This window comes from Sphaerodactylus townsendi, linkage group LG01 (genome assembly GCF_021028975.2).
Source record: "Sphaerodactylus townsendi isolate TG3544 linkage group LG01, MPM_Stown_v2.3, whole genome shotgun sequence".
NCBI classification, from domain to species: domain Eukaryota; kingdom Metazoa; phylum Chordata; class Lepidosauria; order Squamata; family Sphaerodactylidae; genus Sphaerodactylus; species Sphaerodactylus townsendi.
In genome coordinates, this window is record NC_059425.1 from 124,746,169 (window position 1) to 124,762,291 (window position 16,123).

Here is a 16,123-nt window from a genome sequence, read left to right on the forward strand (position 1 = left end):
AGTTGGCAAGAAAATAAAATGTTATTGCTGCACACTTGTTCACTGGGATTAGTTTCCTCAAATGGCCACAAACATCCACAATCTCATTTACACTTGATCTTAGCCAAAAGGCCGAGAAGCGATACTTACCTGTCAGGGGAGACACCTTGATCACGAAGGAGGTTTTCCCAGGGTGAGGCTCATTGTAAAACGAAGGGGCTATTATATTCTTTTCTGCTTTTGCGCTGCCACCAAAAATATTCTTTTCGCTGCCACCAAAAATAAATTTTCTTTCTTTATATATAGCCCACTCAATACTGATTTTTTTTTTAACGGCCACCACCTCCCTTTTGTTTGGGGAACACACAGACACAGACAGACAAATAATAAAGACTGGAACAGGTTTTGACAGAACAAAACTTAAAACTTTTATTTCTGGCTTCACAAAGGCTTCTCAGGTGAACTGGAGAGGAAATAAGCGTATTGGTTGCAGAGAAAGTTTGTTTAAGCTTAACGGTTGCAGAGTAAGTTTGTTTCTTAAAGCTTAATGGTTGCAGAGAAAGAGTCTTAAAGCTTAACGGTTACTGGCACTTCACTTAAATTACTACAATGAACATGAACACTCGCAGGTGTCACGTTACTTAAAATTTCACTTCAGGAAAAGGTGTTTCTTAAAAGATGTTACTTTGGAGGTTTTACACTCCCTCTTAAAACCAAAGTTTTCAGTCCGCTGCACCTAACCACAAAAATAAAACACCCAGTCTACGCCCAGTGGGATTCAGGCAAAACAGCCTCCCTCTCCCACACTCCCAAAATCTGGCTTCTCTGCCTCAGGAACTGGGCCTCCCAAGACTGGTGTTCACTCGAGGACAGACTTATAGACTTTTAGAGGTTTCCCTCAAAAACAAAACACCTGAGGGCGGACACACTCCTCCAAACTCAGGGTCTTAGGTGACTGAATAGCTTCCTCAGCTATTCCTAAACACCACAGCAGTGAGAGATCTAGCGGATTCTCCTCACGCTGCTACAAAAGTACCCACGGGCACACAAGCTCACACCGAGCAAAAAGTCAAAAGACTCAAAAAAGAAGAACCTTCAGCACTCTCGCTGACAGTATTTATAGTCTCTGCGTTTTTTTCTCTGGCCAATCAGGGCTGGCCAGGGCTTAACTCCTTCAGGGGCGGTTCCACCCTGTAACCAGAATGCAGGATAAATGCATTCGTCACACTCATCCATTGCACAATCTCATATGATGTGCCACGAGTCATTCAAAAATGTAGCCACTGTTCATTGGAACAAGCAAGCAAAACCAATTGCTCCCACCACTCTGTGCTGCATGGAATCATCCAGCAATGATGGAGCCCACTGACTTCCACCAGGGCAAATGACTGGTCAAGCACAGCATAAGCATAAGCATAAGCATAAGCATAAGCATTTTATTGTCATTGTGCACGCACAACGAAATTTACAGCAGCATTCCTCGATGCACACAATTTCAGACTCATACAATTTCAGACTCATGCAATTTCAGACTCATACATCATCATCCTCCACCCATCCCTACATAGCCCCAAATACATCAATATGAAGCAGCGGAGTTTAGCATAGCCACAGCTCTAGAGTAGAAGCTGTCTCTAAGCCTCTTTGTCCTAGTTCTGAGGGCCCTGTATCGTCTGCCAGATGGTAGCAGTTTAAAAAGAGAGTGTGCTGGATGAGACGGGTCCCTTAGAATATTTTGGGCTTTATTTAGACTTCGGGCATTATAGATTTCTTCCAAGGAGGGGAGAGGGCAGCCGATAATCCTTTGTGCAGTATTGATCACCCTTTGGAGCGCCTTCCTATTCGCCACTGTGCAACTGGAGAACCATACACAGATGCGGTAGGTTAGGACACTCTCTATAGCACAGCGGAAAAAGGACACCAGAAGTTTTCCATCTAGTTGTTGCTTCCTTAAAAGTCTCAGAAAGTACAGTCTTTGCTGGGCTTTCTTAACCACCGCGGTAGTCTGTACTCCCCAGGTCAAATCCTCTTTAATCATAACGCCCAGGAATTTAAAACTAGCCACCAGCTCCACTTGATCTCCATTTATAGTCAAGGGCTGAATTTCTGAGCTATTCCTTCTATAGTCCACTATGAGCTCCTTTGTCTTGTTAGTGTTAAGAACCAGGTTATTTTCCCTGCACCATGAGAGCAGTCGGTCCACTTCATTCCGATAGGCAGACTCATCCCCTCCAGAGATGAGCCCCACCACCGTTGTGTCATCAGCAAATTTGATAATGGTGTTACTATGATAGACAGGAGTACAATCATATGTATAAAGGGTGAACAGTAAAGGGCTCAACACACAGCCCTGTGGCGTTCCCATATTTAGAGTAAGAACTGAGGAAACCCGATTTCCCAGTCTAACCCTCTGGGGCTCCTCTGGGAGCTCCTCTGGGAGTACATTTGCCTCCAAGAAACACCTTTGCATGCCTATCTGTTGCACGAACCAAGGCCTTTTCCATATGCTGCATTTGCCCCATATTTTAGCTGTTGTCAATTCAATCGGTTTCCATGAATTTTGGCTACACACCTCTCTTCCAAATGTTGTTTTTGTTCAGTTCAGTCAATTTCATCTTGTCCACATAAAATGTGATTCATTGGTTAGAGGGGCATTACATCAGTCATGTCATGACATGGGGAATGGCTGACCTATTTTTTTCTTTTCTTTTGCACAGGAGCTGTAGCAATTATACAACTTTTCATATTATTACTGATACATATATGTAACTTAGCTCTGTCTCTGTAACATATATATGTATGTATATGTAACTTAGCTCTGTCTCCCCTAATTAGTCACTGCAGCCATAGTTCTCTTTTGAAAAACTGCTCCATTCTTCTCCAAGATTCTCTGATTGGCACTTCTAACCAAGAACAATTTTTATTTCACATTGGAGAATCTCTCTATTGTGAATACATTCAGTGCATTCCCTTCAGTTCCACAGAGGAACAGGAAGTCATGCTCGGCCCTGGCCTTGGAGCACCAGCAGGCAGACAAGCAGGAAGGGGCGCGGGAGGGGCCGCCTGCCCAGTGGTGACTGAGCGAGTGGGCAGGGTGGCAGCTTCCTCCTCGTAGGGCAGGTGGCTGGGCAAGGTTAAGGTGCACGGGGCTGGCCCGACACCAAAGCAGGGCCCGGGGAAAGGAGGAGGAGTGGGGGGGGGGGACAATTTTCCACCTCCATGAGATTAAACTGCCTGCACCCAGGGGGCATATGTCCCTCTGGCAGGTATGCATCTGATCTCCATAAAATGGTGTCAGGGTTTTTTTAGAATTGGCTAATCAAGATCATTTGATTAGTAATTAACCAATTGGGTGTTGAATAGAGTCGATGAGGGAGATGACCCCCACTTGAGCATTCTTGGGAATTAAGACCTATCTGCCGATTTAGAATGTGGCCTTGTAAAAGCCAATTCTGTTATCTAAAGAATAACACCACTTAAACTAAACACAAACACAGTTTACAACCTTAATGAGGGCCAAATGGTTACATTTTAAACTACCTAGCAAAACCAAATAGTTGCCTCATAATAGACCCAATATGCAAGACAAATTATCTCTAAGTAAATTTAAAGGAATATATTCACTTTCTTCGCACCCCTTCATGAAAAACAATGGGAGAAGCTTTGCAAATCTTGAAAATATGCAAACCATCAGCATTAGTTCAAAAAGAACTGTCTTTTGTTTTATTCTACCATATATTGCTAACTCACATAGCTGTTTCTATGAGTTAAAGTCAACACAGGCTAAACATTTTTCCTACATAATAATATTACAGTGCAATTCTTCATTCTTAATTTTTTTACTTCTACTTCAAAGATATGCTAAACACAATTATGAGGTTTCTACACAGAAAAGCTAATAATCTTGCATTATATGCAGATGCAGCACCTCTGACTTTTTATAACAGTGGCCCTGTAGGATGGCAATATTTTACTGGGTTCATATGAGGGCCACTAAAGTTTTTGTATCTCTCTCTTTTCTTTTTAAAAGATGGCAATTTTACTTTTCAGCAGGGGCAACATTTTTGAGAGAGGAGTTTCATCACCTGTACATCTACAAGGAGTGATAAATGCCAGGTCCTTGTTGAGGTAATTCTGAAGTTCTTGATGAATACTAATTTAGCAGTTTCTCACTGGATTCTCCCTTTGAAATTCTTTGGTAGGAAAAGGCGATTGCTGAAGACACAAATGTTCCCCCACTAGTTCCTGAAGACGGCAATTTTTAATGCCATGTTTGTCACCATGTCTCATGTCATGGATCTGAGAGTCCTTTGTTAAAAGCAACTTTTCAAACAGGGAAAGATGAGATTAAACACCATAACACCTTTTTATCTAACTGAATTTGTGCCACAAATGCATGGCAAGGATGTCACTTGGATCAGAGATCTCTTCTCAATCTCTGGCACTCACGTGACTGATTTTGGGCCAGCCTATTTTGTCTCTCACGTTCACTTCCCCACAAGGTTGGTGGGCACGAGGAGAAGCAGGCACGCTGGTCTGACATTCTTGTAGGAAGGTCAGGATTTTTTTTAAAAAAAAATTCAACCTATAAATAAATAAGGAAGAAAACCACGCGGCTGCGAAGCAAACTGCACATCGCCGGAGGAGTGGACTTGAGGACGGAGTCTCTCTCCGCCCCTGAAAGCCAAGCGAGAGACCCAATCCACCACCACTACCACCACCTCCACTACCTTCCATTACGGGATTCCCTCCGTCTGGCGGGCGGTGGCAGCAGCCGGGAAGCGCCTGCGCGCTCTCGGGACCGGCCGGTGCTGCCCAGCCGCTGACCCCTCAATCTAGCGCCGCCCGCAGCCTGCCTTGTGGCGGCTCCGTCGCTGCCTATTTTAGTCAAAGCCCCGTCCGGCCGCTGTTCAGCGGGACGCTTCTTGCGCCCAGGGACCTTGAGTCGCAACTTGGAGCCAGGAAGGGGGGAAAGGTAAGAGGAAGAGCCGAGGACAGAGCGGGAGGAGCCGCGAGCTGGATCTCCTGTGCCGGAGGTCAAGTCGAGCAGTTTCGCTTACCCCCTCCCCTCCGGTGCAGCTGCCGCTGGATCCCGCTCCCGGCGAAGCGAGAGGGCGCCTGCCCGACAGAGCTTTCCTGGGCGGCCGTCCGCTTCTCCAGGAGACTCGCTCTCCAGTTCCGTCCCCCCGTGGTTGTTAAAAGGCTCGAGCGTCCCCCAAGCCCCGTCCTCGGAACTTGGGCATTTCTGGCCCTTCTTTCCCGACGTGGGTTGAGGGCATGGGCAGAGCGAGGCGCTCTTCGCCTGGCTCCGTAGCGCTGCCTGCCCGCTGTGACCCCGGGGAGCTCCCAAGTAGTCACTTGGTTGCGCAAGAGGCAGGCAAGTCGGGACTTTCCCGCACGGCAGCGGGGTTGCAGCTCCTCTTCCTTTTACCTTCTCAAAATCCCCCGCGCCGGATGAGGCACGGCTTCCCCTTCGCCTCCCTCCCACAACCAGGCTGCCGAAACCCCCCGGCCTGGGCGAGGAGGAAGGAGGCTGCTGGCGGGAAACCGCGTTGACTAGCCTTTTCCTTCTGCCTCCGGAGATAACCGGGTTTGGGAACAGGGCAGGGCGGCTCGAGTTGGTTCCGAGTCCTTCTAGCGCACCGACAAGGGAGGCGGGAGAAGTGAAATGTTATCAAGGTATTTCGGTTTTTGCCCAGTCCTAGTGGAGGCTGGCGGGGTAATAACACTGACTAAGCGTGATGTATTGTCGATATACTCATTTCATTCATCTTGTGGATAGTCGGATATAAGAAAAAAATAATAATGTAGCATTTGAGTGTTGTGGGGTTTCCGGGCTGCATGGTTCCAGTAGCATTTTCTCCTGACATTTCGCCTGCATCTATGGCTGGCATCTTCAGAGAATGTCAAAATGTGTGAAATGTTAGTCGATTAGGCGCCTTTATTTTCTTCGACGCCTGTTCTTTTGTTTGATTTCAAACTCTGGGGAACTCAAAGCTTCTAAAGTATTCTCTGACCTGAATTGCCTTTTCTATGAAAGGAATAGGTGGTGGGGAAAGGTAACTTAGGTGTGTGCTTCAAATAACAGAGCTGTCGTAGGTTTTCGGTTTGTTATTTGCAGTTCTTAATTCTGCTTTTGGTTTAAAGGTGAATGTATATAAATGCTGGATTGGATACCCTGCATCATCCAAAATGTGGTGGTTTAGAGTTACTATCTCCAAGCGAGGACCCAAAGGTCTCCTGGAATTACAACTGATTTTCAGACCACAGAGATCAGTTCCCGTGGAGGAAACAGCATCTTTGGAAGGTGGAGTCCATGGCATAACATGTGATGCACATAGGGGCAAAAAATCCAAACTTCACATACACGCTACAGGGGTCAGTGCTATCAGTCACAGACCAGGAAAGGGATTTGGGCGTCTTAGTTGATAGTTCCATGGGAATGTCAACTCAATGCATGGCAGCTGTGAAAAAGGCAAACTCTATGCTGGGGATAATTAGGAAAGGAGTTGATAATAAAACTGCAAGGATTGTCATGCCCTTATATAAAGCAGTGGTGCGACTGCACTTGGAGTACTGTGTTCAGTTCTGGTCGCCGCATCTCAAAAAGGATATCGAAGAGATAGAAAAAGGTCAGAGAAGGGCAACGAGGATGATTGAAGGATTGGAGCACCTTCCTTATGAGGAGAGGCTGCAGCGTTTGGGACTCTTTAGTTTGGAGAGGAGATGTCTGAGGGGGGATATGATTGAAGTCTATAAAATTATGCATGGGGTAGAAAATGTTGACAGAGAGAAATGTTTCTCTCTTTCTCACAATACTAGAACCAGGCGGCATTCATTGAAAATGCTGGGGGGAAGAATTAGGACTAATAAAAGGAAACACTACTTAACGCATTGTGTGATTGGTATTTGGAATATGCTGCCACAGGAGGTGGTGATGGCCACTAACCTGGATAGCTTTAAAAAGGGCTTGGACAGATTTATGGAGGAGAAGTCAATCTATGGCTACCAATCTTGATCCTCCTCGATCTCAGACCTTAGCAGACCAGGTGCTCAAGAGCAGCAGCAGCAGCAGAAGGCCATTGCTTTCACATCCTGCATGTGAGCTCCCAAAGGCACCTGGTGGGCCACTGCGAGTAGCAGAATGCTGGACTAGATGGACTCTGGTCTGATCCAGCAGGCTAGTTCTTATGTTCTTATGTCTTCACCCCCATGCTGAGTCTGGTCAAAACTCTTCCCACCCCAAGGACCACCCCAAATCTCCAGGAATCTCCTAAGTCAGAATTGGCAACCTGAGTGTGATGGATCCGCATGTAGGTTTTGGGCTAGAAATAGTGTTAATATCTGGGGTATTTTTTTTTAAGTTGCTTGATTTTCTGGAGCAAAGTTTATCATTAGTTGCCAGACCTTAGATCTGCCTAGAAGCTCCATCATCGGTCCTACTGGCTGGGGCTCCATGATGCTGACATGCACCATATGTAGAGTTGGCTTGTTACCACCAGCAGAAGGAAATGCTCTTGATGATTCAAGTTTTCTCTTTTTCATATAATCATGGCAGAGCACTGGTAATGAGAGGTACTGTGGTTTCAGTTTTCATGAACTTGGGAATCCCTTAGGTAGCAGGGCTGGGTGGAGAAAGAAAATGTGGAAAAGGAAACAGCATAGTTGCGGTTCAGAAACTTTTCAGGCACAAGATTTTTTTTAAGCTAGACTTAAAATGGTGTGTATGTGTGTGTCAACTTATTAAATGGGATGTATTTTAAAAATGCTGTTCTATTTGACTATTGAATATTTTTAAAGATTTGTAAAATTTTAAATAAGGAAAATTCCTAGCAAATATAAGGGACTTCTGTGAGTGAAAAAAAAATCCCACTTCTATTAAGCATCTGTAACCAGACTGTAGAAGCAGCAAATAGATGTTATCCCTCTCTCCTCATACGCCCCCCCCCCCACACATACATTCATTGACAATCTTTTTTTCTTTCTCTGCTCCATCATCTGTTGGGTCTGGTTAAGTAAGGCAGATGAATCACTTGTGCTTGATGTTTTCTACAGCTGTTATGTACTTCTGAATCAGACCTTTGTGTTTTGACAGAAAGGTGCAGTGGAATTGTTAATAATCATTTGTTGCTTTGGGTAGCTTATTTGTTGAAAATGTGAGTTTTGACATGGCATACCTTACAAAGTATACTTCAAAAAAAACCAACCCTTTTGTAATCTTTGAAGCAGTTATGATATAAAGCATCACTTACAACAAATAATATTTAATGTTTTCTTCATAAGATTATAAGAACTAGGTGTATAGCAGTGTAAAATGCTAAACTACTGGAAAAACAAAAAACCCTCATATGCCTGGTATTGAATGTACATTCTGAATCCTTTATTATATTATTTTTACTTGTTTTATTTAAGAATATGATTTATTATACCCTGGTTTCCTTCCCTCATCAGAGCCACTAAGGTAGAGAATCGATGAAAAATATATGTAATAAAATCATGTCAAAAGCTATTAAAACCAAACAAAAACACATTTTTAAAATGATTAAAACCAAGTGCTAATGTTGTGACCCACCCAAATGGCCCACCCAAAAAAATTGTGCATACAAAAACATTAAAAATTATAACATAAGGCAGAAAACAAAGATCACTGGTGTAATGCCAGATGAAGCAAATAGACTTTACCTAGAAGGACAGTGAGAGAATGAGAGAGATTTCCAATTCTGATGCCACAACTAAGTAGGACCCCTTTCAGCCACCCAATCTTGGAAGCACCCAAGAAAGGGCCTCAGAAAATGAATGTAGCAGATGGGCAACGGCACAGGTGGTCTTTCAGGTATGCTGATCCCAATTCATATAGGGTTTTTAAGGTTAACATAAGCACCTTGAATTGTACCCAGAAATAAATTGGGAGCCTATGTAGATGGGCCAAGACAGGAGCAGCTGCAGCATTCTGTACCAGTTGGAGCTTCCAGAAACCCTTGAAAGGCAGTCTCATTGTGCACTGCAGTAATCTAAAACAGATGTTATAAGACTGTGTACCCCAATTGTCAGATCTTTTCTGTGCAGGAAAGGCTGCAGCTGTCTAACCAATCAAACTTGTAGAAGGCACTCCCAGCCACAGCAGCTACCTGCTTTTGCAGCAGTAGGCCTGGATCCAGGAGCACCCCAAACTATGGACCTGTTCATGGAATGCAACTCCATCCAGACCAGGTGACACTTTAAATCTGGGGGTCAGTCTTTCAACTCACTGATAGCACTTCTGTCTTGTTGTGATTAAGCTTCAGTTCATTAGTCTGCATCAACTCCAAAACTGTCTCCAGGCCCTGGTTCAGGGTTTCTGTGCTTCCCTTGGATCATCGGAGTGCCATCCACACTTTTTTGACTTGCTGATGTATGTTCTCTGTGCTTTATATTCAATCATACATGAATTATCTAAGTTATTATCTTGTACGTGGCCTGATGTGGTGGGTTATTTACTTCTGTGATATTTTAATGTAATATACTACAGATACAGTAGAATACAAAAGATTGTTGAATGTGTGGACCCAGTAGCTATTTAATGGATAAGCACATTATTTCCTGCATATTCTGAACAGAAGATTACTCTTTCATAATATTAGCATACATTCTAGCAATTTAGAGCATAAAAAAGTAGCCGAAGGTGTGGATCAGAAGATCAGTGTGGATTGTTCACATGTCAGATATTGCAGAAATTGAAAGATGAAACTGAACCATGCATAGATACCTGCATGTTAAGGTTAATGGGCCTATCAAACATGAAGGAAACAGCTTTTAAAACTCAAGGTGTTGGAGAGAAGTATATTGAAATATGGAGATACTACATACATGGAAAGCTTGATGGGTAATCATCTATATTTTCCCCTCTTTTTCCCCCCTCTGCTTTGTCATTTTTAGTTTGTAGTTCAGTTTTTCTTGATGCTTGTTTCTGTATGTTGCTTGTAAAGAAGTATGAATGGCAGTTGAATGTCTGAAAAGCCTATAAAAGTCATAGCTTTAACTGGGAGGAACGTTTTAAAAGAGTATTTGAAATTGCAAAGATCTAAGTTGAAGAGAGAAGGCAAGGGTTGTTAAATGATAATTTAAAATGCATTTGTGATGATTTTTTAGAAATATTTCCAGAGTCACCTTCAAATAACCCTCCCAGAATAATTTCTCGTTATTAGTGAGAACTGAATTGTAGGCAAACTGTATATTAGAGCTTGATTATGGGCATGGCAACCTTTTTGTGTAGCTGTCTCCAAACCGTCAGTAACATCTTTTCTTTTCAGATAATTCCACAGAGAAAGGTGCCTGCGTACCAAGGTTGAATATTTGGTGGTGGTTGCCACCTTACATGTTATGAATAATGGAGAATTTTGATTGCATCCAGATCAGGGAACAGAATATGTGGATGAGGAAGATTGCAGATGGCCAGACCATTCTAGCAATCCCAGTTCAGTTGTATCTTAACTTGAAGTACTTTGCAAAATTAGTTTAGCCTTGCTGCACGCATCTTTTTGCTTATTTCATTATGGTGATACACAGTACTGATAATTCATATTTATGTTGCAATGCAGTGAATTGAAAATAGGTTTTAAGCAGCCTATCTATTAAGAGCTTCCATAAGCATAAAATAAGTTTGTTGCAGAAATTGGTTTACAAAATAAACTGTTCTTTTTACATTTCTGAAAACTGCAGTTCTGTATACTAGCATTTTACTTAGTAGAGCTCTGACAATATCAAATTGCACAGCCACCTGATAATATCATAAAGATGTCATTGAAGGATTCTGGTTTCCAGAATTTGGACTACTTATATGTAAACTAGGATGGGGATAGACACTTATCGACCCAGTGGGGAAAAATCATTTAACTAGTTTCCTGCGGAGCAAGTAACTTCATTGGAAAGCTTACGGCAAGATCAGAGAGACTGAACTATTGATCTCCTATGTGACAAAGTGCATATAATGACAAACCTCTAGTTGGATTGCTTTCAAGCAAGTATTTTTTATGAATGGTGCTTTGTGGATGGTGCTGATTTAATTTGGCATTCAGGCTATTAGCAACAGGACAAAGTGAGTGGTTGTTTTAAATCCTGTATTTCAGGTACCCCTTCCTCAAGAGCAGAGGGCTTGAAAGAATCTTTCAAGAGACAAGGAATTGTATAAAGGAAGCAACTTTCTGCATATTTGTTTGTGACACAGATGTGATGAGCCTTCAAATTGCCCTTGAATGTAAGAAACATTGTCATTGTCAGTGAGGAGCCTATGTGTGTTGTCTAGTCATTCCATGGTGTCTCTCTCATAGGATACTTTAGACTTGTGGTTTTCAGTTTTTCGAGTCCTGGGATCTACTTTCCAGATGGTCACATTGAGCTACAAGCATGTAACAGGGAGAGGAATAGTCAGTTCCTTTCTAGGGTCAAGTCCAGATTGTTAAGCAACAAACCAAGAGAGCTGGGAAAGAGAAATACAAGTTTAGCACCAGGAGGTGTACTGTCATAAGAAACAAGCTGAGGGTCAGAGTTGTGGAAGAAGTCATGGCTGAGTGACCTTGCCTTGCTATCCTGCTGTTCTTCTCAGCACATGTGCAAAGAGAGACAGGAGGCATGGTGCCATTGTTCTCTGTGCTTGTATACTATGCATGCAGATTGTTTTCTGTGCATGTAGAGTCCCTATGCATGAAGATTAGCAGCAGTCAGTTCTTCCAGAAATTAGAGTGGATTACATGTAAGGGAAATGTATAATACGTCTGATTTAATTTGGAAAATAATGAATTAATCAAATTTCTCCTTAGCTTGGGGGGAGGGTGCCTATAATAGTCTCTGAAATTTTCATTATAATTATGTGGAAAATAAATTGTGAAAATACATGGCGCCAGTGGTGGGATCCAAACATTTTAATAACAGGTTTCGATGGTGGTGGGATTCAAACAGTGGCATCGCCACACACTTCCACCTCCAGTTCCTATTGGGCAGGGAGGTTGCTTTAGTAACCCCTTCTCGGCACTCAGAAACAATTAGTAACCACTTCTAGACAAGTGGTGAGAACTGGATCCCACCTCTGCATGGCACTGATTTTTCCCCATTTATGTTTTTAGGATAAAGTATTTATAACTATGTATGAACAACACATGGAGGGCCCAATCTCAAATCTGTTGTTTGAAAACTGGTTGCTGTAGTAAACAAAGTACACAAAGTACACAAACTGGGCATTTGGCTGCTGAATCAATCCTGTGATAGACATTGTGGGGATGACTGCATATTTTGTGCGAGTCCCTGCCTCTGTTGTTGCGAAATTGATCTGTGCTAGAAGACTGAATATTATTTCCGTTGGTCCCAGATCACAGAGTATGTATGCCCTTTGAATGTATGATCTCAAAGAAATTAGGATAAAAAGAGAAAGAAATAGCTATGGGATAAGGGCAGCATTCTGTGATAGTAACCTTTTGGACAGAAAAATAAGCTATGTGTAGTGAAATTAAAAATATGATTTTTAAACATTAAAATGAGTAAAAATATTTCTGCTGTTAAGACTATAGAACTCATTGCCACAACGTTGCTGTGAGAAGCTAATGACATTGTCATACTAAGCTTTTGTATCTGGTTAGGAGAACATTAAATACCAGCAGTTTCTAAACTGTGTGCTGGAGTCATGAAAAAACTGCTGATGACCTGTGAGAAATAAATTTAATTCAAGGTTGCTAATAAGCCTGAAGCAGTTACATACTGCTGTCCTCTGCACTCCTTTATAATTATTTATTCTGTTTACATTTGCATTTGCCTTTCTTCTGTCATGGGATAGAAGGTGCAGTATCCCTCAGAAAGTCACAACCCCTAGTTATGAGCAAATGTAGGTACCTCTGCTAGGCATCTATTTTTAAAAAAACAACTAGTATTGGATCGTTCATTCATTCCCAGTGGAGAGACTCAAAAGAGTGAATTCCATATCACTGGTCTGAAGTAGCCTTTCTTTGATCAAAAGGTGAGGTTACAACATTGACTCACACCGGTTTCCACGTATGATAGATAATTTCTTATTTTTTCTCACACTAGAAGGTACTGATTCTTACAGGTGTAAAAATAAAATGTGTTTCCCCATTCTCATTCTGAAAAGAATTTGCCTCTGTTTACAAGAAAATTTAGAAGCCCTGATTGAATATTTTTATAGTTGTCTGAATGCTAAATTGACTCATTCCATATAAAGACATGAGATTTCTGTTTGTTTAGTATGCTAAGAAATGTTTAGTAAGCTTATGGATATGTGGTAGTTGAGTGGAAGGTATTCATACAGCTGGTGCAGAGCATTATTTTCTCTGTCCTTGGTAAGATGCCACCAACTTGCACCCTTTCAAATTTCCAAATAATGCTTGATGAACCACTTAATACAAATCCCATGGAGAGTGGATAGGTCTGTTGTGAAGCAAGTAGCCAGGCAATTGCTGCATTACTTCTTTTGCTGTTTCATTTAACTGAAAGGAAAGTGGCACTAGCTTTAAGTATGCCCTTTTCAGAAGTTATTTTACTCAAAATTATTCCAGGTGGATAATTAGCTCTAGAATATCAGAGCCAGAGTGTTCCTTTTGCAATATATGCGTGTGTTCCAAATATAAACATAGTAATTTACATTGAATGCTGCCACGACTTATGGGTTCTCTGAGTTACAGAAGAAATGTTGTATCGATATCGATGTCTATTTGCGGGTGTGAGTGGGTGTGATTACTAGGGTCCTTGTATTATACCAGGACGAAAAATAAAATAAATTGGCTAGAGTTCATGGAGGACAGTAATTATGCATGCTGTTGCTGGCCAAAATTAGAAATCTCCTTGCTAATTTAGTGTTAATATGGGGCCATTAGTATGCTATTATACTGGGGTTTTATCTAGAGTTTTTAGGGCTTTGGTTGTGATATGAATGTCCAGAATACCCAAGTACTAAATATATTGGCCCATCAACTATGAACTGCAGCTCTATGTATTATTATTCCCATTCCGTGTAATACCACTTGCTGATTGCTGTGAAGCTGATTGCTGTGTGTTAATCTTTTCTTTTTTTTAATAAATGGGAATAGTACATTTAGGGCCAGTTTACATTTAAGGTACCAGTCAATTGAGATATGTCAAATACTTTGAATATTCAGAGTCAAACTAAACATTATTTCAACAAATGTGTGCTGCTTTATGTTTTCATTTTTAGTAACTCATACGATATAAACATGTTTCTAAATATTTACAGCATATACAGATTCACCTTAATTCTACAGATTTAATTTAAATATGATTAATAACTCTTAACCACTTAGACTGCAGCTTGCCAAAGTTTTAAACTCTCTGAAAATATGTGACTTTAATATAAGAGAAACCTCCTTTATCTTATTTTACCGCTCACTGATTTCAGGAATCTCCTTTGTCTTCCAGTGTTTTGCAAACACTAGACACACTGCTGTGATCAAATATAGTATCATAGTTTGTAACTTTCTTGGAATTGTTGGAACATAGTATGAGGCCAGAACCCATGTCCGGCCTGTGCAGCTGTCTTGAGAAAAGATAGGTTAGGAAACAACCCCCCCCCCCCCCAAAATCAGACATCAGAAACAAACATAAAGTTTTACTGAACAGAATATAGATCTCTGACAGAAGGTGACCCCTCCCAAGGGAGAGGCACACTCTGGGTGCTCTCGAAAGAGAGAGACACCCACCATACGAAAGACCTTAGTCTTTATAGATACAAAGAATACTGGTACAGTATCATACCTGTAAACGTATCCCATAAGATCATTCCACTTTCGTGTGCTATAAGCATGATCATTAACATCAAACTAGCTTGTCTGATCCTATTTCTTACGTGTCATATTAAAGCTGCATGTCATCTGCTCACATCCCTCTGCCCGTATGCAAAAGGCTGCAATAAAACTAGATTCTACCTTTCTCTGTCAGTTCCTGTTTGTCCCTCCCTTATGCAGAGGGGCAATAAACTAACTTCCGCCTTTTCTGGTTTCCAAGAATAACCTATTCCTACTTTTCTAAGTTTGTTCCCAAAGACAGAAATACCTCCAAGTATACAGGTTTTACATACATTCCTTAGGGTGGGGCATTCCCATGGAGATACATCTTACTCCCTTTCCCCGTTTGAAATGATTTTAACAAATATACAAACATTTGATTCTAACCCATACACCATTCGATTCTATACAATGAATTATAGTAAAATGCAAGTAATATAAATCTCTCATTATCATTTCAGTGTTCATTGTATACATATATAAAAAAACTTTTCCTATTTTTTGATCACATTCATTTCTGTTCTAACTGCTGATCTCTTTATTGACCATATTCATGTAGCTAACCCCTATACCTAATTTTAACAAAAACAAAGTTATAAAGTGTATGTATTCTGTCACATTGGCCCTTATTGACAAGAATTTAAGATATTTATATTTGCCTGTCTGCATTACTACTACGTGTAGTTTGACCATCTTCTAACATGCAGGCCTCTATACAGAAGTTCAGAGCAAATCTTTGTCCATTTCTCTGGTTCTTACAAACCCCATATTCCTTGGTATCAAATACAATTTTTAGGCTTTTTGGCCCATTCCCACATAGTTTAATAATACAATACAATACAACAACCTTTATTAGGCATATTAAAATAGGCTCCAGAGCATTACAGACATTTCTGAAGTACAAATCAAAAGTACATTCAAAACACAGACAGATAAACTGTATCTAGCATTGGATGTTACTTAGAAAATTCTGTCACTTGTAAAAGAAATTTTTCTACTTTTTCAAGAGCATGGCCTCTGTATTATTTAACAAAAGCTCCACAACAGAGTTGTCAGAGTCTCTTTCAGATTTGTCTAAGACCCGCCCAGGAGAGAAATTCCTAATACCCACATATCTCTGACAGTCAAGTATAATGTGAGCAAGAGTCTCCACTTGGTTTTTACAGTGTGGACAGACCCGATCCTGGAGAGGGATAGATAGGTAGCTGCCCTTTGTAATGGCCGATGGAAAAGTATTGCATCTGGCCCTTGTAATAATCCATCTCTGTTGGGGTTCAGTTAATAGTTCAAGATATTTGGCTATGTGCCCCTGTTCTGGTACTATTCCGACACAAAGGGGTGAGCATGATTTATTTGCTTGGCCC

General features: G+C 41.4%; 1 protein-coding gene, 1 long non-coding RNA gene and 1 pseudogene across 6 annotated transcripts in view; 2 read left to right on the plus strand and 1 right to left on the minus strand.

Moving 5' to 3' along the window:
* LOC125431124 overlaps positions 1-5,402 on the minus strand; it is a 39,749-nt gene extending 34,347 nt beyond the window's left edge. The window contains exon 1 of the long non-coding RNA XR_007244280.1: positions 5,040-5,402. This is a non-coding gene — a long non-coding RNA (uncharacterized LOC125431124). The remainder of the gene's footprint in view (positions 1-5,039) is intronic.
* The window catches only part of LOC125431082 (popeye domain-containing protein 3-like), a 74,669-nt gene that overhangs the window by 5,880 nt on the left and 52,666 nt on the right, over positions 1-16,123 (plus strand). Inside the window, exon 1 of one of the 5 annotated variants that reach the window (XM_048493746.1) lies at positions 4,505-4,534. The exons of 1 other annotated variant lie outside the window; for it this stretch is intronic. The gene's annotated coding sequence lies outside the window, so the exon portion shown is untranslated. Of the gene's footprint in view, positions 1-4,504; positions 4,535-4,556; positions 4,955-5,464; positions 5,659-9,083; positions 9,190-16,123 lie in introns of those variants that run through there. 3 more of the 5 variants (XM_048493755.1, XM_048493717.1, XM_048493726.1) reach the window with 3 other exon arrangements.
* On the plus strand, positions 122-316 carry LOC125425443 (annotated as a pseudogene).